Source organism: Carcharhinus amblyrhynchos, chromosome 13 (genome assembly GCF_965287045.1).
Source record: "Carcharhinus amblyrhynchos chromosome 13, sCarAmb.v2.hapA, whole genome shotgun sequence".
Lineage (NCBI taxonomy): Eukaryota > Metazoa > Chordata > Chondrichthyes > Carcharhiniformes > Carcharhinidae > Carcharhinus > Carcharhinus amblyrhynchos.
Window position 1 is genome coordinate 73,919,575 of NC_137336.1, and position 24,573 is coordinate 73,944,147.

Consider the following 24,573-nt stretch of genomic DNA (forward strand, 5'->3'; position numbering starts at 1 on the left):
CACAAGCCTGCAGTACAACCACCCAGGTCTTTTTCAACCTTGAATACCAAGGTAAAGTATTCATTAAGCACCTCTGGTATTTTTACTGGTTCTGTACAAACATTCCCACCTTCACATTTTATAGTTCCTATTCCTTCACATCTCATCCTTTTACTCTTCACATATTTGTACAGCGCCTTAGGGTTCTCCTTAATCTTACCTGCCAAGGCCTTCTCATGACCCCTTCTGGCTCTCCTATCTTCCTTCTTAAGTTCCTCCCTATAAGCTGTATACTCCTCTAGATCCCTAACATCTCCTAGCTCTCTGAACCTTTTGTACCCTAGGTCTCACCTTTTGCTTCCAGCTTTACACCTCATTTTCCCAATCTATTTGGCCTCACTCTTAGATGTTGAGCCAGTGTTTATACTTCTCCAAGGCTTTTCCTGCTCTCCCGATAATAGTGGAATCCCTCCACTCACTTGACCCTTACAGGTACGTATGATACAACTGCGTCTACTTTGGGTAAGTGAACCTTTGAAGTAACATTTCACCCCCTGCCTCACTGATACTTGCTGATCATCAGATTCTCTCTCGTCGAGAGCTGTTTGATCATCATAGTATCTCGAAGTATGTTCATGCGAGGTACAAGGTGCCTCCAGCACTTCTACATCCTGCTCAGATGGTCCAAATTCATAACCAATTCTCAGTACTCTTGAAGAGTGGGCTCGCACTGTCTGGTTATCGTGTTGTAGAATAACCACCATTTTCCAAGACTGTTTCCGCTCTTTTAGGCTCTCTCTTTTATAGTAGACCATATCCCCTTTCTCAAAGTATACACCCAATGGTCTTATGCGCTTCCTTAGGACTCCTCTAATCCATTCTGAAACCTCAACATTAATGAAAGCCCTTCTCCCTGCATACATAGCATTCAAGCATACCAAAAACATGGAGCTAATGCTTGTCCCTTCTAATGCTGGAGGAACATCTGTTAATACAGACAGCAACTTTGGATTCCTCCTGCATACAACTGGTATGGGATCTGCAATTTATAGCCTGGTTGATTCGCCAAAATTCTATTCAATTTTACGTTTGATTCCTTTCACAGAGACCATTGCTGAATGTGCTCTCTGCTGCAATATGCATTATTACAATATTTAAATGTTAGCACATATCTTGAAACTCATCACTTGCGAGTTCACCCCCATTGTCTGTCAAAAGTTTTTACGGTGCCTCCAAACGGTGGCACCAACCCTGTTCCAATCCAGTGGGTCATAATTTTATCTATCATGGTCTTTTCACTTTTGCTGTAAATCACAAGAAATTATGGCCATGTCCACAAAGTGCAATAAATAGATGTCTTTGTCCTTACCCCATATCTTTAGATCCATCATCACTACATCACTGAAATCCCGTGCTAGTGGTACACTCATTATTGGACGTGGGGGGTCTGAATCCTTCTATATTTTATGCAAATTTCACACTGGGCTGATATTTGCTTTGAGAGATCATTATATTCTTCGTCCAGCACACCTGCATCCTGCAGCAGTGCTCTCAGTCTGTGGTGCTGGATGAGCAAACAACTTATGGAGTTTCAGAATAACCTTTTTGTCCATTAATGCATCATGAATCCTTTGAATAATTTTGGCTCGTTTAAGGGAAGGCAAAAATGACCAGATCTTGTAAAATGTAGGTCCATAGTTTTCCCAAATACCACAGCTTTATCTTGATTCAAATTGTCAACACTTTCTTCATTGTAGTCCTGCTAAATAACAATGGTCTGACTGCTGGCCAATCTAATTTACAGGCAGCTTTCTCATCATTGCACTGCCACAGCTTGAGTGGACAGGGCTTGGACTGCATGTTCCCGGAGACTAAACTTCTGGGTTAAGGGGCTAGGTAAATTTTGTTTGTCTCAGGGAGGGGAGGTCAGACCCGGAGGAAGGCGGGGGAGGGGATTTCAGGGTGTGCACAGATGTCTGGGGGAAGGGAGGATCTTCTGGAGCAGAGTGCCTCCAATTTCAAAAGTGGGCTGCTGATGGAGGTGCTTCCCCACACACTTCCTATCCAAAGTCTGAACGTGGTTAATTTGCAGACCATCCCTCTGCTCAGGAACTCCTGCCACCAGTCTGAAATTAAGGTTGGGAGGGAAATGGCCTGTAATCAGTCAATACTTGGCCATTTAAGAATTCCACTGGTGGAAGGGAAGGGCATACAGGCATTGCCCATCTCAGTGTTAAAGCAAATTTTGCAGGAAGGCTATATGAAAATGTTTTGCTCCCCAACACCCATAAACGTGCTAGTTAGGGATCATAAAATTCTGCCCATAATATTAAGGGGGGGGTTAAATGAGAACACAATTTCCGTGTTGAACCTAACACAAATCCCCTCTCCCCAGTCATAACAGTGTTAATTCGGGGGTCGAGCATTTCCTAAGTGCTACAATTGACTTTCCACATCAGGTGTGACACAGGCAGCTATCCAGTGAAATCCATTGGGTCCCACTCATCTCCACAACAGTGTTCCAGATGAAGTGACAAGGTACCACATGTGGGTTGTTGCATATGGTTAAATCTCACAGGATGCAGGGTGAGATAGATAAATGGATACAAAATTGGCTTGATGACAGAGACAGAGGGTGATTGTTAAACGGGAGACCTGTGACCAGTGGTGTGCCTCAGGGATCGGTGTTGGGTCCACTGTTATGTGTCATTTATATTAATGATTGGTGGCATACTAGACAGTGAAGAAGGTTATCTAGGATTGTAACAGGATCTTGATCAATTGGGCCAATGGGCTGACAAATGGCAGATGGAGTTTGATTTAGGTAAATGCGAGGTGGTCCATTTTGGTCAATTGATCCAAGGCAGAACTTATTCATTCAACGTTAGGATGTTGGGGAGAGTTACAGAACAAAGACATTTAGGGGTGCAGGTTCATAGCTTCTTGAAAGTGGAGTCACAGATGGACAGAGTCGTGAAGGTGACATTTGACATGCTTGGTTTCACTGGTCAGAACATTAAATACAGGAGTTGGGACATCTTGTTGAAGTTGTACAAGACATTGCTAAGGCCACACTTGGAATATTGCGCACAGTTCTGGTCATCCTATTATAGAAAGGATATTATTAAACTAAAAATAGTGCAGAAAAGATTCACTAGGATGCTACCAGAACTTGACGGTTTGAGTTATAAAGGAGAGACTGGTACTTTTCTCTTTGGAACCTAAGAGCTTTAGGGGAGATTTTATAGAGGTCTATAAAATAATGAGGGGCATAAATCAGCTAGATAAATCAATATCTTCTCCCAAAGGTAGGGCAGTCTAAAACTAGAGGGCATAGGTTTAAGGTGGGAGGGGAATGATACCAAAGGGTCCAGAGAGGCAACTTTTTCACACATAGGATGGTGATGTTTGCAACAAACTGCCAGAGATAGTAGTAGAGACGGGTACAATTTTGTCTGTTAAAAAGCATTAGACGATTACATGAGTAAGATGGGTATAGAGGGATATAAGCCAAACACAAGCAATTGGGGCTAGCTTTGGGTTAAAATAAAAAGGATGGCATTGACAAGTTGGGTCGAAGGGCCCATTTACATGCTGTAAACCTCTGTGACTCCAAGTGATTCATTTTGCTCAGAAAAGCATAGGAAGTCAAGGTAAAACAAAGCATACAATTTTAAGGGGGTGGAGAAGCATAAGGGCCTCAGTGTTAAATGTATAAATCACTGAAGGTAGCACAGGAAAGTTGACAGCACTTTTAATAAAGCGTACAGTATCCTAGGTTTTATTAATATGGGCATTAAGTATAAGAGCAGGAGGTTGTGATGCATTTGTATAAGTCACCAGTTTGGCCTCAGCTGAAGTATTACGTCCATACTTGATCACCATACTAGGAAGGATGTGAAGGCATAAGAGAGTGCAGAAAAGATTATGAGAATGGTTCTGAAGATGAGGAACTTCAGTAGTGAAAAGAGATTGGAAAAATAAGACCTATTTTTCCTTGGAGGAAAGGCTCAAGACAGTTTGGTGGAGGTATTCAAAATCATGTCGGACCTGTTCCCACTTGTGAACGGATTGCAAACAAGAGGGCACAGATTTAAAATAATCAAACTAAGCAAAAATGGGATGGTGAAACTTTTCCACTTATTAAGTGGTTAAGATGTGAAATGCAGTGTCTGGAAGTGTGGTGCAGACACATTCAATTGAAGCATTCCAAAGGGAATTACACTGTTTTTTTGAGAATAAATAATATGCAGAGTTCCAGGGAAAAGATGGCAGAATGGCACCAAGAAAATTGCTCATGGAGAGCTGGTGCAAACATGATTGTCCAAACGGCGTTCTTTGTGATGGGCAACAACTCTCCAATTGATGCACAAATCATTGAAGGTCATGGGGCAAGTTGAGAAAGCAGTTAGGGAAGCATATGGGATTGTGAGGGTAAAAAAAAGAGAGAAAAACAGAGAAAAAGAATCCAAAAGCAAGGATAGGCTTTCATAAAGCAATTTGAACTGAAGTATTGTGGCCAATTCTGGGCATACACTTTGGGAATGATGTGAAAGCATTAAACGGAATATGGAAAAATGGTTCCAGGGATAAGAAAGCTGCAGAAAGACCTTACACCTTAATTGGTGGGGTATAGAACATACCTTTGAAAGTTTGGGGGACACAGATTGATTTGTGGCTTTCATAGGAAATTGGAGAAATCCCTAAAAAGAAGTTTGCAGTGCTCTGGGGAAAAGGCGAGAATGGCTAGGTTGCTTTTACAGGGAACCGACACAAACATGTGGCATGAATGGCCTCCTTCTGTGCAAACACCATTCTATGATTCTACAATAATTATGAATCTATGGCAACAATGATTCTATCTTGGAGGGTTGTAGAGCTAAAGGAGATTAGCTGCACAGGAGGACCAAGGCTGCGAATAGATCTTAAAATGTAGATCAACGTTTTAAAATCGAAGTGTCACAAAAAAAATCCCACACGGAAGACTGATCCAAAAGGTTAAAGCTCATGGATCCAAGCAAGCTCGCAAATTCGATCCAAAATTCGCTTGTTAATAGGAGGCAAGAGGTGATAGTGGAAGGTTCCTTTCATGACTGGAAGCCTGTGACCATGGGGATCGATCAGTGCTGGGAACCTTGCTGCTTGTTATATACATTAACAGCTTGGATGTGGATGTAGAAGGTAACTTGCAGATGATACAAAAATTGGTGTTTTGTTTTATTCATTCATGGGACATGGGTGTCTCTGGGGCCAGCATTTATTGCCCATCCCTAGTTGCCTTTGGAGGGCAATTGAGAGTCAACCACATTACTGTGACTCTGGAGTCACATGTAAGCCAGACCAGGTAAGGACAGCAGATTTCCTTCTCTAAAGGACGTTAGTAAACTAGACAGGTTTTTCCTACAATCGACAATAGCTTCAAGGTCATCTCAATATTCTTAATTCTAGATTTTATTTTGTATTGAATTCAAATTCAACCATCTGTCATGGTGAAATTCGAATCTGGGTCCCCTGGATGTTAGCTGAGTAACTGGATTAACAGTCAAATGATAATATCACTAGGCTATCGTCTCCCCTCGCTTATGTACTCATAGAGGATAGTTTTCAGCTTCAGACTGATACATGTCAGCTTGTAAGTTAGGCAGAGCAATGGCAGATGGAATTTAATCTTGATAAGTATGAGGTGATGCATTTTAGGTGGTCTATTTAGGAGAGGATATACATGAACAGTTGGTTCCTCGGGTGTGTTGAGAAACAAAGGGCCTCGATGTACAAGTCCACAGGTCTCTAAAGGTGGCCACACAGGTAGATAGTATGGTGAAGAAGGCATACAGGATGCTTGCTTTCATGGCGACACACTGGCTAGCACTGCTGCCTCGCAGTGCAAGGGGCCCGGGTTAATTCTTACCTCAGGTAACCGTCTGTGCAGTTGCACATTCTCCCCATGTCTGCGCAGGGTTCCTCCTACAGTCCAAGATGTGTGGGTTAGGTTGATTGGACATGCTCAGTTGTCCCCAAGTGTCAGGGAGATTAGCAGGGCAAATAGGTGGGGTTATGGAGATACGGCCTGGGTGGGATTGTTGTTACTGCAGGCTCGTTGAACCAAATTGGCTCTTTCTGCATTGTAGGATTTTTATGTTTCTATTAATGTATGATTAACCAGGGCACAGAATATAGGGGCAGGGAGGTCTTGGTACAAACATTGAAACATATAAAATAGGAGCAGGCCCTTTGGCTCTACCATTCATCATGATCAAGGCTGATCGTTGAACTCAATTGTCTAATCCTTTCTCCCCATAACCTTTGATCCCATTCACCCCAAGTGCTAAATCTAGCCACCTCTTGAATACATTCAATGTTTTGGCATCAACTACTTCCTGTGGTAATGAATTCCACAGGCTTACCACTCTTTGGGTGAAGAAATGTCTCCTCCCCACCCTAAATGGTCTACCCCAAATCCTCAGATCGTGACCCTTGGTGAGAGAGCTCAGAACCATCGAGAACATCCTTCCTGCATCTACCCTGCCTAGTCCTGTTAGAATTTTATAAGTGTCCATTATGAAACATTAATTGGACCACAGACGGAATATTGTGTGCCGTTCTGGTCACCAAACGATCAGAAGAACATGATTGCACTGGACAAGCTGCCAAGGAGAATCATCAGGATGTTGCCTGGGATGGAAACAATGTGGAGAGACTGGATAGGCTGGGTTTGTTTTCTCTAGAGCCGAGGAGGTTGAAAGGGAATCTGATAGAGGTATACAAAATTATAAGAGTCACAGGTAGGGGATACCATAAGAAACTTTTCCCCATGGCAGAGGTGTCTAAAACCAGTCAGGAATAAGTGATTTAGAGAGGATCTGAGGTAAAAGAAAATCACTCAGATCTGGTGGAAATTGGAACATACTGCCTGAGAGAGAGGTGGGGTGGAGGCAGGTACTGTTTTAGTAGTATTTGACAAGCATTTAAATTGCCAAGGCATAATAGGCTATGGACCAAGTGCTGGTACATGGAATTAGTATAGATTGATATATGATGGTCAGCATGGACATGATGGACTGCAGGGCCATTTTCTGTGCTGTATGACGATGACAAAAATGGAAGCCAGGTAGGTCATTAAGCAAAGTAATGTTGGGTAAATGAGATGTGGTAACAACTTATGATGGATAGCAAAGTTTTGGAGAATGTTAACTTTATAAATGGTAGAAGGTTAAGAGGCAGAGCAGGACTGTGTTAGAACATTCTGGTCTTGACACAGCAATGACAAGGATTAGGGTGTCAACAGTTGAACTGAGGTAGGAGTCAGGTGATGTTACTGACGTAGAAATCCATGAATGATGGTGCAGTTAGTTGTGTGGCTGGAAGGCTATCTCAGGGTCAGGGTGTGAAACCAAAGTTATGAGCAGTCTGGTTCACCCTCAGACAGTTTGCAGGGAGACAACGATTGGTAATCACCAGCAATCAATGTAGGTCAGTGATCAGAGAGGGTTATTACTGAGTTAAAACATGAAAATTTTAGTTGAAGTTCACAGAGGTTAGAAAATACATGGAGAACAAATTTAAAGAAGACAGCGACAGCACTTGAGAGAAATATGTGTCAATATCATCAACTAATAGAAGGATTTGGGAAGGCATCTGGGTGGGTGTGGCAGGGGAGGTTATGGAATTGGTTGGTCAGCAGTTCAGTGGGATGATGGCCAAATGTTCAGGAAGTGTGTCTCATGGAAAGGGGATCTCAGGGCAGGATTTGGCAACCTCTCCTGCTTTGGCATAAACTTCCGGTCCCATCCATCTCTACCAAGGATAAACCTCTCCACAGGAGAAAAATTCCAGCCTTGGACTGGACATGAGAAGAGATAGGAGAAAAACATGAGAAAGGGGAAGAGACACATGCAGTAAAATAGCTGATTGGATGGTGTTATCAGTGACAAAGGAATCCATTTATACCTTACACTTCTTAACAAGAATAGTAAAACACAAGAACAGAATGTTCGGCCCACACTGTTGTGCCAAACATGGCAACAAATTAAACTAATCTTTCTGCCTGACCTTGGTCCATATCCCTCTATTCCTTGCATATTCATGTGCCTATCAAAAAGCTATTTAAACATCCTCATCATATCTGCCTCGACCGCCACACCTAGCAGCATGTTCCAGAAACCTACACACTCTGTAAAAAAAAAACTTGTCCCTCACAGTTCCTTTGAACTTTTCCCCTTAAGTGCATGCCCCCGTTAGTATTAGACATTTAAATTCTGGGAAAAAGGTTCTGACTGTCCACCATACCTATGCTTCTCATAATCTTGCAGACTTCTATCAGGTCTCCGCTCAGGCTCTGCCACTCGTGAGAAAACAACCCTAGTTTATCTAACTTCTTCTTATAGCTCATACTGGTAAACCTCTTCTGCACCCTGTCCAAAACCTCCACATTCTTCCTGTAATGCAATGACCAGAATTGAACACAACACAAAGTGCAACCTAACCAAAGTTTTATAAAGCTACAAAGTGGCATCTGACTCTTGTAATCAGTAACCCGATCAAGAAAGACAAGCATGCCCTGTGTCTTCTTTATCACCTTATCTACTTGTGTGGCCACTTTCAGAGAGCTATGCATTTGAACTTCATGTCCCTCTGCATATTAATGCTGTTCAGGGTGTTGCCTTTAACTGTATATTTAGCTTTGACATTTGATCTCCCAAAGCACAACACCTCACACTTGCCCAGATTAAACTCCATCTGCCATTTCTCCACCCATATATACAGCTAATCCACTGTATTGTTTGACAAGGTTCTACACTATCCACAACTCCATCTACTTTTTGTCACCTGCAAAATATTACAAACAGCACATGTCCTAGCATGGATCCCTGTAGAACACCACTATTCACAGACCTCCAGCCAGAAAAACACTCTTCCACCACCATTCTCTGACTTCTACAGGCAAGCCAATTCTGAATCCAAGCAACTAAGACACCATGGATTCCATGCATTTCACTATTGGAGGTGAGGATGAAAGAGATAAGGTAAAACAACTTTTCAATAAAATGAAAACGGCTTAACTTGGAATTTTACGATGATCCTGGAAGGGAGAACAGTGTGTAACTGTGACTAATGAAATATCACTGTGACTGATAAAACAGGAAGAAAACACTAAGTGTTTAATGCATTTCACAGTCTCCAGTTTTAAAAATTAGGATGTTGATAGGTAATAAGCCTGCGTTCAATGTTCACTATCTGACAACACCCCATAGCTAAGAGCCAGGAGAGTGGCACAAGGCCAGTTGCCCCTTCAGAGGACCAACGCACATAAAGCTGGCAAATAGCCCTCTTCTATTCCACGATTCTATAGCTGCTGGTCAGAGGCAGTGCAGATCTTTGAGGTTCACCTCTGCATCATGTTCAGTGAATTCACAAGAATAGTTTCTCAGTTTAATCCCCACTCGATGTGTCATCACATTTCAGAATATTATAATACTGAGATCTGATGAGGTCAGTGAGAGTTCAGATACACATAATAAAGACACATGTCAGTTAATTAGCTCTGCCTAGATTGGAATCAATCAATTATGTTACTTCAAAGTGCACACTTTGTGTATCCATTTGTGACTGTGATTTAAGACAGAACTGATCCAATTTCACATTCCATCACACAGCTCAGTGGTCAGACTCTACCAGTCTGAGTCTTAATATTTCCTGCCTTACTTGTAACCTCAGTGTACTGTCTACAGGACCAGTGTTTATCAGAGTAAGTTAGATTTCTCTTACCTTTCTCCACAGTCAATCTATGGAAACTCTTTGGATCATATTGAGGCTCTCATAATCCTGAGCTGGCTCATCTGCTGTTGTTCCCCAGTTCACAATCCCAGCTGTGTCCATTCCCAACACTCCATCATTTATTGTTAGCTCTAATAACATGGTTAAAAAAGGAGACAAATATTCAAAGTAAATTACAGGCCCACATAACAAACACATCCCTTCTGTCCATTTATTCACTGCTGTTTCCTTCCTTTTGCCCCATTGTCTTGTGCTTATTCTCTCCCAAAAAAAAACACTCAATTCTCAACAAACTCAATCCCATTTTCCAAATTACTAGTTAGTTTAGTTCAAGGTTCCTAGTGTAACTGATAACTGTTTATTCGGAAGGGCTGAATTTGCATCAAAATTACCGAACTATTCCCAGCAATACAATACCTTCTTTTCACATACTGTCCAGTTTCAAGACTTGGTTTATAGTACTCTGTGCCTTTCTGCAAGTCACAAGAGCAGTTGATCGAGTCTCTCCCACACTCTCAAATATGGGTTGTGTGCTTTCTTAACAATTCTCTCAACTTGACACGTCACCTTCAGCAGATATTCAATATGCCTCTCATCCCTGCACTTACTTTGGATCAATATACTTTTTTTTTAATAATGTCTCTCCTCGGTCTCATCAAAATGCATCATATTGCACTTCTCTGCATTAAATGACATTACTCCCTGTCTGTCCACCGACTAACCTGTCCAAATCATCTTGAGGTCTACCTTTATTTCCTTTACAGTAATTCCAAGTTTTGGGTCATCTGCTATTTTTGAAAATGTGCTCTGTTTTCTCAAGTCCAAGATAGTGCAGTGGTTCTAATATTCATCTCTGGTGAACCTTCAGTCTGAAAAAAATAGCTCTCATGATTATTTATGTCTCTGGTCACTCAGCCAATTGCATATACTTGTTGCTCTTGTTCCTATGGACCTTTACTTTGCTGACAAGCTTATGGTGCAACCTCCTGAACACAGCTCTCAACTTAGTATCAACAGCTCTCTGAAGTATAGGATTCTGATTATTTGCAACCCTCCGATTAAAGTTTCTTCTATTCTCAGCTCGAAATCAACCACCCCTTAACCTGATAGCAGGAGCTCCAGTTCTACACTCTTCAGCTAGCTGATACAGCTCATTAACATCAACCAGTCAAGATTTCCTCAACTTTATTTGTTTCAATTAGGTCAATTCTCATTCTTCTGAATCAATTGAATATAGGCCCATTCGACTCAATTTCCCCTCATATGCAGTTCTCCCATCTCAGTAATCAATCAAGTTGCACATAGTCTAAGGCTAATATATCTTCACCTTTTTCCCCCTAAGAAAATAGTCCTAACTTGACAATTTTTGTAACTGAAGTTTCTCATCCCTGAAACCATTCATGTGAATCTTTTCTGTTTCCTCTCCAATGCCTTCACATCTTTCTAAACTGTGCCATCCAGAACATTATGCAATACAATACTCTACTTGAGCCAAACTAGTGTCCTGTTTAAGTTCAGTAAGAAGTCTCACAACACCAGGTTCAAGTCCAACAGATTTATTTAGTAGGACAAGCCACTAGCTTTGAGATTGTTGCTCCTTCATCAGGTGAGTGTGACTTCAGTTCACAAACAGGGCATATAAAGATACAAATTCAATTTACAAAATAACGGTTGGAATGCGAGTCTTAAAGGCACAATGTAAGTGGAGAGAGCATTAAGCACAGCTTAAAGAGATGCGTATTGTCTCCAGCCAGGACACTTAATGAGATTTTGCAAACCCAGGCAAGTCGTGAGGGTTACGTGAACCCAATATTCTGGTTGAGGCTGTCCTCATGTGTGCGGAACACGCGCGTACATGCCGGATCATCGACATGGTGCCATCATCTCACATGAGAACGCCATCCATCATTATATGCCCTATTTGTGAACTGAAATCCCACTCACCTGATGAAGGAACAGCGCTCCTAAAGCTAGTGGCTTATGCTACCAATAAACCTGTTGGACTTTAACCTGGTGTTATGAGACTTCTTACTGTGTTTACGCCATTCCAAAGCCAACATCTCCACATCCTGTTTAAGTACAACATGCCATCTTTGCTCTTGTACTCCATGCCACTATTAATAAAGCTGAAGATAGTGTATGCTTTATTAGCTACTTTCAAACTATCCTCCACTTTCTATGACATGCATATAAACAGCCAGGTCCCTCTACTCTTCCACATCCTTCAAAATTATCCTTTACGTTATACTGTCTCACTGTGTACTTCACACCAAAATGAAACACTTCACATTTCTCTGCATTGAACTTCACCTGCTCCTGCATTCTATCAACTTCTCAATGTCCTTCTCAAAGTTCACAACGTTTCCAAGTTTGATACTATCTGCAAACTTTGAAATTCTGCCCTGTGTACCAAGATCAAGATCATAATTCATTCATAGGATATGGGTAACACTGGCTAGAGCAGCTTTTATTGCCCTTCCCTAATTTGCCCTTGAGAAGGTGATGGGGAGCTAACTTGTCCATGTGGTGTAGGTACACCCACTGTGCTTACAGGGAGGGAATTCCAGGATTTTGACCCAACAACAGTGAAGGAATGGTGATAAGTTTCCAAGTCAGGATGGTGAGACTTAGAGGGACTCATGTAGATAGTAATGTTTCCATGTATCTGCTATCCTTGTTCTTCTGGATGGTTATGAATTTCAAAGGTTCTGTCTGTGGAATCTTGGTGAGTTCTTGCAGTGCACCTTGGAAATAGTATACATTGCTGCTATTGTGCATCAGTGGTGCAAGGAGTGAATCTTTTTGATTGGTGCCTACACATATTTTCCCTGAACGGTGTCAAGCTTCAAGTGTTACGAGAATGGCACTCATCCAAGCAAGGGAACAGTATTCCATTGTAATCCTGACTTGTGCCTTGTAAATAGTGGAAAGGTTGAAAAGAATCAGAAACTGTGTTAATCACCGCAGGATTCCTTGCTTGTTCTTGTAGCCACAGTATTTACGTGGCTAGTCCAGTTCAATTTGTGGTCAATGGTAACCCCAAGATCTTGATAATGCCACTGAAATTCAAGGAGGACTGATAAGATTCTAGCTTGAAGGAACTGGTCATTTCCTGGCACTTGTGTGGCACAAATATTACTTGTCACTTATCAGCCCAAGTCTGACATTGCTGCATTTAGAGGGAGGTGATAGTGCAGTGGCATTTTAACTGGACTTGGAATCCAAAAGCCAAGAGCAACGGTGTGGGGGCTGGGGTTAAAATCTTAACATGGCAGGTGGTGAAATTTGAATTCAATTAAAAAAAAATCTGGAATGATAGTCCAATGATAAATCTGAAACCACTGTTAATTGTTGTTTAAAAAAACCTATCTAGTTCACTAATGTTTCTTAAAGAAGGAAATTAGACACTGGCTCAATGGAAGAAGCCAGAGAGTGGTTGTGGAGGATTGCTTCTCTGAGTGGAGGCCTGTGACTAGTGGAGTGCCACAGGGATTGGTGTTGGGTCCATTGTTGTTTGTCATCTATATCAATGATCTGGATGATAATGTGGTAAATTGGATCAGCAAATTTGCTGATGATACAAAGATTGGAAGTGTAGTGGACAGTGAGGAAGGTTTTCAAAACTTGCAGAGGGATTTGGACCAACTAGAAAAATGGGCTGAAAATGGCAAATGGAATTTAACGCAGACAAGTGTGAGGAATTGCACTTTGGAAGGACAATCCAAAGTAGAACATACAGGGTAAATGGTAGGATTTTGAAGAGTGCAGTTGAACAGAGGCATCTGGACATACAGGTACAGAATTCCCTAAAAGTGATGTCACAGGTAGATAGGGTTGTAAAGAGTGCTTTTGGTACACTGGCCTTTAAAAGTTGGAGTATTATGGTAAGGTTATATAAAGCATTGGTGAGGCCGAATTTAGAGTATTGTGTACAGGTTTGGTCACCTAGTTACAGGAAGGATGTAAATAAGGTTGAAAGAGTGCACAGAACGTTCACAAGGATGTTGTCGGGACTTGAGAAGCTGAGTTACAGAGAGACATTGAAAGGTTAAGACATTATTCCCTGGAGTGCAGAAGAATGAGGGGAGATTTGATAGAGGTGTACAAGATTTTATTGGGTATAAATAGAGTGAATGCAAGCAGGCTTTTTTCCTCTGAGGCTAGGGGAGAAAAAAAAAACACAGGACATGGGTTAAGGGTGAAAGGAGAAAAGTTTAAAGGGAATATTGGGGGGGGGAAGAAAGGGGAGGAGGAGGAGGAGGAGGACGGGGCTTCTTCACGCAGAGAGTGGTGGGAATGTGGAATGAGCTGCCAGATAAAGTGGTAAATGCAGGGTCACTTTTAACATTTAAGAAAAACTTGGACGGGTTCATGGATGAGAGGGGTATGGAGAGATATGGTCCAAGTTCAGGTCAGTGGGGCTCGGCAAAAAAAATGGTTCGGCACAGACAAGGCAGGCAAAAAGGCCTGCTTCTGAGCTGTAATCTTCTATGGAAATCTGCACTTACTGATCTGGCCTGATGCAACACCAGATTGACAGTAATGTGGTTGCCTCTTAAATGGCTGGCAAAGCATTAGTTAGGATGCCAAAAAATCTGGCCCAGCCAGTGACACCCACACCCAATGAGTGACTAAAAAACTGCTTCAGTATCTGAGATATTGCGAATGGTGCTGAGCATTGTGCAATCGTCAGTGAACATCCCCATTTCTAACCTTATGATGGAAGGCAGGTCATTTTTGAAGCAACTGAAGATTGTTGGGCCTAGGATGTGTCGCTGAGGAATTCCCTGCACTGACGTCATGCAACTGAGGTGACTGACCTCCACCAAACACAATGGTCTTCCTTTGTGTCAGGTGTGTCTCCAAACAACAGAGATTTTCCTAGCGATTCCCATCAACTCCAGTTTTGCTCAGGTACCTTGATACCATACTCGGTCAAATGCTGCCTTGGTGTCAAGGGCAGTAATTATCACCCCAGGATCTCAGCTCTATGTTCAAGTTTTTAACCAAAGATTTAAGGAGATCAGAAGTTGAATGGTCCTGGCGCAACCCTGGTTTAGCATCAGTAAGTAGGTTATTGCTAAGCAAGTACAACTTGATAATGCTGTTGATGACCTCTTCCATCAGTTTACTTATGTTCAAGGGTAGACTGATGGGTCCACAGAACAAACTTAAAACTTGGCCATGAATGCCCCATCAGTCACCCATCCGAGGGACAGGACATACCCAGGGATGGATATTGTTTGTAAAGTATGATTCCATAAGCAAGACTATATCACGCGTTGTTTTACTAATTTGTGGCACAGTTCTCCTTTTTATTTCAGGGACGCTAATTTTGCTGCAAAGTCTATTAAATGGCATTTTATCAAGTGTCTTTATCAAATCTACGTACACAACGTCAACCACTTTATTACTTCATAAAAAAACTAATTAAATTAATTAACCATAATTTCTCTTTAACGAATCCGTGGTGACTTCCCTTAAACAATCCCCTTTCCCACAAAAGATAGAGAATAGAGCAGAAACAGGTAATTTGGCCCTTAACGCCTGCACCACCATTGAAGTGATTATACCTATACCTGATCCTCTATCTCAACACTATGCTCCAGCACTTTCCTCCCTACTCCTTGATGCCTTTAGAGTCTAGAAATCTATTGACTTCCTTCTTAAATATATTCAATGATTTGGCTTCAAAAGCATTCTATGGTACAGGATTCCACAGGTTCATCACCCTAAGTGAGGAAATCTCTCCTCAGCTTAGTTCGAATTGGCCCACCCCATATCCTGAGACAGTGACCCCTTGTTCTTGAGCCTCTAGCCAGAGCAAATAACATCCCTGCATCCAGTCCATCCAGCCCAGTCAGAATTTTACATATTTCATAGATCCACTCTCATTCTTTTAACATTCAGTGAATACAGCCCTGGTTGATCCAATCTCTCCTCATAAGACTCTCCTGCCATCCCGGTTATCAGTCTGGTGAACCTTCACTGCACTTCCTCTATGCAGTCACTCTACCGTTTTTCGGTAAAAAGACTAAAGCTGCACGCAATGCTCTGACATTACCAGGATGCTGCCTGGTTTGCAGGGTAGGTCTTATGCGGAAAAGTTGAGGGAGCTGGGACTTTTCTCTTTGGAGTGGAGGAGGATGAGAGGCGACTTAATATAAGTTTATAAGATGATGAGAGGGATTGATAGAGTGGACTTGCATAGACTATTTCCTCGGGTAGATGTAGCTGTTACTAGGGGACATAAATATAAGGTTCACAGCGGGAGATATAGGAAGGATGTCCGAGGTAGATTCTTCACCCAGAGAGTGGTTTGGGGTATGGAATAGACTGCCTGCTGTGATAGGGGAGTCGGACACTTTAGGTATTTTCAAGCAGTTACTGGATAGACACATGGAACACACCAGAATTATAGGGAGTGGGATAGCTTGATCTTGGGATTGGACATAGCTCAGCACAGCATTGAGGGGCGAAGGCCCAGTACTGTGCTGTAGTGTTCTTGGGCCTGTCATCATTCAATAAGAGGGCGGCACGGTAGCACAGTGGTTAGCACTGCTGCTTCACAGCACCAGGGTCCTGGGTTCAATTCCCAGCTTGCGTCACTGTCTGTGTGGAGTATGCACATTCTCTTCGTGTCTGTGTGGGTTTCCTCCGAGTGCGCCAGTTTCCTCCCACAGTCCAAAGATGCGTGGATTAGGTTGACTGGCAATGTTAAAATTGCCCTTAGTGGCCTGAGATGCATAGGTTAGAGGAATTAGTGGATAAATATGTCGGGATATGGGGGTAGGCCCATATCCATCGTGGTCGATGCAGGCTCGATGGGCTGAATGGCTTCTTTCTATACTGTAGGGAATCCTATGATAAGATTGTGGAAAATCTGAAAGCAACCTCAAATTTGATTTCTGCCAACCCCCAAAAATCCATCATCTTCTTGTTTAGCAAGAATCTATCCTCATTTGCCTTAAAAAATATTTGAAGTCTTTTCTTCCATTGCTTTTTCAGTAAGAGAGTTCCAAAGACTCAGGAGCTTCAGAGGAAAAAAATATTCCCCTCATCTCAGTTTTAACTGGGCAACCCCTTATTTTTAAAACCATGATCCTTTAGTAATAGATTTTTGCACAACAGGAAACATCCTCTCCACATTCACCCAAAGACACCTCAGGATCTCACCTTTTACTCTTCTAAACTTCATCGAATACAAGCCTAACCTGTCCAATCTTTCCTCATAAAAGAGCCCAGTATTATTCGAGTTAATCTGTATGAACTGCTTTCCATGCCGTGTTTGTGAAGAGAAAGGGGGCAGTAGATGAGGTGATAAGAAGCCAAAAGGGCAAGTAAGACAGTTAGAAACTATTCAACAAAGTTGAGAAGGTCAAGTATTAAAAGGGATGTGAGGATAGAAAAGGAGAACGGAAGTGGCCAATACAAGTTTAAAAAAAACAGTAAGACATGCATTTTGACAGGGCTTTTCTGTGACTACCAGGGTCCCAAAACACATTTCCTTCAACAACGTACTTCTGAACTGTAGTCACTGTCACAAAGTACTCCAGGTGTGATCTCACCAAGACCCCGTAAAGCTGCAATAAGATATTGTTGCTCCTGTACTCAAGTCCTTTTGGAATGAAGGCTAACATACAATTTGTTGTCTTAACTGTTTGCTGCACCTGCATGATGGCTTTAAGAGATTGATGGGCTAGAATACGCAGGTCCCTTTGTACGTCAACATTTCTCAATCTATCACTATTTAAAATAATAACCTGCCATTCTGTTTTCCCGCCCAAGTGCATAACTTCACATTTTTCTTCATTTTATTGCATCTCACTCAAATTGCTAAATCACCTCGAAGCCTCTTAACTTCCTCCTCACCACTCATAATTTCACCTAGGTCAACAAACTTGAAATTAGTACATTGATTCCCTCATTCAAAGGTTGATATATATTGTGATTCCACAGTCATACTGATCAGCCTATAGTTGCTGGGCTTATGCATCCCTTTTTCAACACAGGTGCAACATTTGCAATTCTCCAGTTCTCTGGCACTACACCTGGATCTAAGGAGAATTTGATGATTGTGGTCACTCTTCTGTTTCCTTTTCAATGAACGATATGTTTTGTCTGTATAATACGCAAGAAACAATACTTTTCACTGTATGTTAATACATGTGATAATAATAAATCAAATCAATGTCTGCACTATTTCCACCTTTATTTCCCTCAGTATCCTCAGAGGCCTCCTACCTGATTCTGGATCAACTTTAAGAACAGGCATTTATTCTAATGCAAAAGAAAAGCAGATGCTGGAGATGTAAAACAAACATAGGAGGTGCCGGACAAACTCAGGAAAACACTGGCAGCTTCTGCGGAGATTTAAAAAAAGACTGAATATGTTGCTTGTCCAATACGACTTCTCTGGAACAGGGGTAAAAGTTCCTAAAGTACCTGAAGATGCTTTCAAAGATCTGAAGAAACTCTGAAGATGAGTCGTTTGGACTCCGAAATCTTTCCAGCATTTTCTGTTTTTATTACTGCAACAGGCATTATCAATTTGAGAAATTCCTTATGAAACCATTGCTAATATACATTGATGTCATATACTGTTCAGAAACAACAACAACTTTATAATCTTATTTTATTAACACAAACATTGAATTAAAATTGTCCTTAGATGTTCCCAGCTCCTGGACTGTCAAATAGACAGACAGTTTAAACAGAATTGTTCACCATCTTTTAGATGTAAGTCAGAACCAACTGAGGTCATTCAAGAGGATAATTAACACAGAACATTCTGTCAGTTTTTCTAACCACGAGGTTGTGATTCCAATATAGCAGTTTTTTAAACACCATCTGACCTGACATTGCAGATTTACTGAAATCATTGTCAACACCACTGTACTTTGGGTAAAGATACTGGAAGATGCACTCTGAACTTCCTCTAATGGAGCAGTGTGATCCTTCCCTTGTACCTATACAGATAAATCAGACCTGGATTAAATTGCTCATTTGAAAGACAGATGTGATTTGACAAAATGTCCTCAGTCATTGTAGATTATGTGCTCACTGTCTGCAAGAAAGAGGAGCATCAGTAGGCACTAATGCCCATCAAGCCTGTTCCACTATTCAATATAGCAATGACTCATCTTAGGTTTCAAGTCCACCTTCTTGCCTATTTGCCAAAACAGTTCATTTCTTAAGAGATTAAAATTGTCCAAGCCAGTCTTAAACATATTCAGCAGTGAAGAATTCACAGTTCCCCAGGCAGAGAATTACTAAAATTCACAATCCTTTGATTGGAGTGAAGTAATTTTACTTAATCTCACATAGGAACAGAAGAACACTATTTAGCCCATCAAGCCTGCTCCATCATTCGACAGGATCAGAGATGATCATCCACTTTAATATATTTTTCTTCACACCATATCCCTTGATGTCACTGGTAATTTCAGGAACTGTCAACTTCAACTTTAAGCATTCTTAACAACTGAGCTTCCACAAAAATCTATGGCAGATAATTCCAAAGATTCACAACCTTCTGAGTAAAAAGGTTTCTCCTGCTCGGTCTTAAGTGGCTTTCCCCTTACTGTGAGATGATGCTCCTGGCTCTAGACTCCCAACTAGGGGAAGAATCATTCCCCATTTACCCTGTCCATCCCTTTAAGTATTTTCTAGGTTACTATAAGTTCCCTACCATTGTTTGAAACTGTACATACTATAAGTCCAGTTTCCCTAAACCGTTCTTCATAAGACAGTTCCACTTTCCCAGAGGCAAAACTAGTAAACTTTTGTTATGCTCCTTTGAAGAAAATAATACAAACTGTCCAATCTCACTGGCTCCATCCTCCCCAGGTTACACGCTGTCCGGTTTCACTCGCCCCATCCTCCCTGGGTACACACTGTCAAATTTCATAAACCATAGAAAATAGAAGCAGAAGTTGGCCATTCTGCCCTTCAAGCCTGCTCCATCATTCATTAAGAACATAAGAAATAGGAGCAGGAGTAGGCCATCTGGCCCTTCGAGCCTGCCCCGCCATTCAATAAGATCATGGCTGATCTGTCGTGGCTCAGTTCCACTTTCCGGCCCTCTCCCCATAACCCTTAATCCCCTCTCTTATCAAAAACCCATCAACCCGCTTCTTGAAAATATTTAGCGAGGCAGCCTCCACCACTTCAACGGGTAGAGAATTCCAGAGATTCACCACCCTTTGAGTGAAGAAGTTCCTCCTCAACTCCGTTCTAAAACGCCCCCCCTTTATCTTGAGGCTGTGCCCCCTAGTCCTACTGTCTTTTTTGAGCGGGAAGAGTCTCTCCACCTCTATCCTATCCATCCCATTCATCATCTTATATGTCTCAATGAGATCTCCCCTCATTCTTCTAAACTCCAACGAGTACAAGCCTAGTTTATTCAGCCTCTCCTCATAGCTCAACCCCCTCAACTCTGGTATCAGCCTAATAAACCTCCTCTGCACTCCCTCCAAGGCCAAAATATCTTTGTGCAGGTGCGGCACCCAAAACTGCACACAGTACTCCAGCTGCGGCCTCACCAATGCCCTATACAGCTGCAGCAAGACCTCCCTACTTTTATATTCAATCCCCTTCGCATCATGGCTGATTATCAAAATCAATATCCTGATCCCATCTGCCTCTTCTATATCCCTTGATCCCTTTAGCTCCAAGAACTATATCTAATATTTTCTTGCAATCACACAACAGTTTGGTCTCAACTACTTTCTGTGGTAGTGAATTTCACAGATACACCATTTTCTGGGTGAAAAAAAACTCCTCACTTCAGCGCTAAATGTGCTAACCCTTATCCTCAAATAAAATATGCTATGCCTATACTCAAATCCAGGCCAATGTACCATTTGCAGTAAACAGGGTTACCCACCGTCTGGTTTCACTGGCTCCATCCTCACAGGATTTGCTGGAGGCGGAAACTCGTCCATTTCACTCCAAATTGCGAATTAATATTCTGGACTAGCATTGTTCTAATAACATAATATATTTTTTAGCCGTATAACATTCCTGTGAAGAATCTATTCGGATTATAACGATGAATATTGCATCTGACAATCTCACACGCAGATTCGAAAACAGGAAATATCGACTGAGACAAATTGCGAGCTGAATCTGCGCATGCCCAAAAAGCAGCGCAACTGTTTCCTGATGTCACTCGGGATTGTGCACATGCGCAGTATACGGCTGGAACCTTTGTTGCCAGAGCTCCAGCTCGCGCTCGGGCCGTTTAACAGCCGAACGTCGCGCTCCCGAATCGCTCTGCGACCGCCCAGAGATGTGGGCGGGTCCTAATGCTTTCCCTCCCCTGGTTCGTTAGACCATCTGTCAATCACCCGTTCCCAGCCAATAGGAAAGGAAGTGTCATCAAGTGGCAGTAATTTATCCAAATTAACATCAGCAAATATTAGAAATATTCATTAGATCCGCCAGCTTCTGAGGAGTTGAAATATTTAACGAGTTAAGGGTTTAGGGAGGGACATTTGATCTGAAATGGGAAAGTGAGAAATATCTGTGGAGTTGAAGAATGATATAGGAAAAGGAGGAAGGGAAGAAATGGGAAAGAAGTGAAAGAGGGTCACACCAAAAACGGATGATGGACACAAAGAGAGTCGATGGGAAAAGGGGTGATAGAGGTGCGGTGGAATAATATTTCTTCTTGATAATTCCCAGAGCACCGCCTTCACTCAGGCTATCTCTAGATGCTACTTCATGGAGAAGAGCCACATAGTTGATGCCCCACTCATCCAAGGTCTGGTCACAGGAAGCTTCCATCTTCTCTTTGAATCTTCATGAGCTGCCCAAACCTTTTTAGCATACGTAATGACTTTTTCATACCACATTGATCCAGACATGTTCTGGATCCATGTAATTTTCCCACTGATTCATGGATCTTTGGACAAGAGGTGGATTCTGTAGTTCTGTTTGGGTCTTCTTCTGTATTACACTCACATGATGTGTGCAATAGTGCGAGATCCCACCATTGCTTCAAACCAATGTAAAACAATCTCCTACCATTTGCCCCCTTGCCCGCTGCATGGACATAGAAAAATTCCATTCATTCTTTCCACTTCCACCTTGACATGATCTTCATGATTTTAATCAAGTTGCTTCTTAGTCAGTGGATACAAATCAGGTCTCTTCCTGATATTAGTCTTTAGTCTTATTAGTCTTTGAATGCTTCTACTGCATTTACATTGCGCCTCAAATAAGGTGTCAATTACTGTGTACAGAACTCCAGATGTGATCTGACCAGTGTTTTTATATTCTGCCCCAAACAGAAACTGGTGTTGGTCCCTCTAGAACAGAGAAAGACAATAGTAGCAAAAATAAAGTGATTCAAAATGGAAGAACTTTCACAGAACAAGTCAGAAAAATCAGGTGAAAGGTAACTGTCAGCAGTAGAGGTCAGAGATATGAAAAGAATGAGAGGAACATGAGAAAAATGTGGTAAGTCATGAAGATCCAAAATGCACAACATAAAAGAGTAATGGAAACGTATTATGGAATAATTGCCAAATTACCAGGTCAATGATTCACTGAACGCGGGAGTCGGTGTGGATCTGGGTCAATGAGTGTAGATCTGGCTCAGTAAGGTGCGAGTATGGGGCTGGATCAGCTGGATGTGGGACTGGCTTAATGGGGTGTGGGACTGGGTCAGTTGGGAGTGGGTAAGGGGCTGGATTAATGAGGTTATGCTCCATGACTGGATCAGTTGGGTATGTGCATGGGACTCAGTCAGTGGCCACCTTCAAGAAAGGTGACAACTCTGACTGCATTAACTAAAGAAATTTTCCTGCTGGCATCCACAAGGATCACAAAAATACTCCCAGAGATGGAATGAAGATTCCACCTACCAAGAGGCACAATACTATGATCTTCCCCACACTGCAACTACAAGAGAATGCAGGATACGACCTTCTTTAGCCCAAAGGACTTCAACACCATCAACCAAGAGAGATCATAGAGCATCCGTCTCTATTTTAGCTACCTCAAAAGTTTGTCACCAACCTCAGTCTGCTCCACGATGATATGCAAGCAGTAATCCTGACACAGATCTAACTCATGTGTGATCAAGTAAGGCTATGTCATCTCACCATCTTCTCAATCTTTCTTGCTGCAATGTTCCATTCTCAATCTCAGCAATTTCCTGCTGCGGGGGAGCTAAACTACAGAACAAATAAGAGAAGGGCTTGACAGATTAAATGCTAAGAGGATGTTTCCCCTTTTGGGAGTGCCTAGGACCAGAGGGCAGTGTCTCAGAATAAAGGGGTGCCAATTTAGGACTGAGAGGAGTAATTTCTTCTCTGAGGGTTGAGAGTCTTTGGAACTTATTGTTACAGGGGACTGTGGGTGGTAAAGTCTTTGTGTATTTTTAAGGCTAAAGTGGATAGATTTTTGATTGGTAAGGGAATTATGGATTATGGAGAAAGAACATGTGAAGAATATTGGGTTAACAGTGAATCTATTGAAAGGAAGACCAGACTCAAGGATCAAATGCCTACTCCAGTTTCTATTTTTCGTGGTCTTACTGTATTATGACATCTGCTCAATCTCCCCTGTCTGCAGGTCAGATCTAATGTCATCCCATATTCTGTCATTGAACTGCAGACAATCCTTGCATCTGCGCACACTTAGAGGCTGAAGTCCAAACCATCATTAACATGTTCACTGAGATGTATGAGAGCATGAGCCTGTCTCCAAATACCCATAAGACAAAAAATATTTTACCAACTTGCCCCCACTGTACAGCACTGTCCCAGGTTATCAAAATCAACCAGCTCTGGACAACATGGATTACTTTGCATGCCTTGGGAGTCTGCTGTTAACAAAGGCAGACATCAATAATGAAGTTCAACACCGCCTTCATTGTACCAACACAATTTTTGGTTGCCTAAATGTTGTACACTAAAATAATCACCTCACTTTAACAGCAAAGATAAAGAATGAAAGATTGCCACACAGTGGATTACTTAAACAGTTAGTGGAGCATTATTCAACAGCTGTTGCTTGCAATCCAGAATGGATGAGAGGAAAAATCTCCCAAATGCTTCTGACGATGTCACCACATAATCATGCGACATACTGTGCGGATATGCATTGGTTTACAATATATCACACCAAGGAAGAGTGTAAAGACTAGGTTCTCAATCTTAGCACCAAGCTCATTGTCTTCTACTTGCCCTCCTATATGGAACACACAGTTGGATTATGTACAGCAGGCACCTCAAAATCCTGTAGAAGCACTACCAGCAATGTCTTTGCAAAATCCTGCAATTCCAATGGCAGGATAGGCACACCAGTGTCAGGGTTTTCACTAAGGCCAACATCCCAGCATTGACCAGGTGGATTTACAATGAAACTAAGCCTCCAAATGACAGTGGCCCCAAAATGATGAATGAGTCTCTCACAATAAGGTGCAAAACTACTTTGAAATCCCTTCCAGAATTTAATGTTGATTACTCTGCTGAACTAATCATGGAAGAGGGGGCCGTTCTTTCCTGCTTTGTGGTGCTATGCTCCTGCACAGTGAGAAGTGGCAGCATGTGAACAATAGAGACCCAACTACCTTGCCTGAGGCAGTTGTTCTGACGTTATTAGGTTGGAAAGCCTCACGGGTTTACAACCCTGTTGCTGAGATTCTATATAGAGGCCATTGCCATGATTCAATCCTGCTTGTAACAGAAAGGAAGAAAGGATATTGATCAGTAAATCAAATGCATTGTTCTCTTTGCAGCAATGCAGGCTTAAAAGTGAACTGAATTAACCTCATCTCAATGCTTGAGTAAGAGATTTACCTGGAGA

At 41.9% G+C, this 24,573-nt stretch overlaps 1 protein-coding gene across 1 annotated transcript in view; it reads right to left on the reverse strand.

The window, feature by feature from the left end:
* Window positions 1-20,882, reverse strand: part of LOC145351986 (NACHT, LRR and PYD domains-containing protein 3-like) — an 87,135-nt gene extending 66,253 nt beyond the window's left edge. Inside the window, exons 1-2 of the mRNA XM_080201835.1 lie at window positions 20,642-20,882; window positions 9,745-9,884 (exon numbers count right to left, since the gene is read on the reverse strand). The gene's annotated coding sequence lies outside the window, so the exon portion shown is untranslated. The remainder of the gene's footprint in view (window positions 1-9,744; window positions 9,885-20,641) is intronic.
* Between the last annotated feature and the right edge of the window lie 3,691 nt (window positions 20,883-24,573).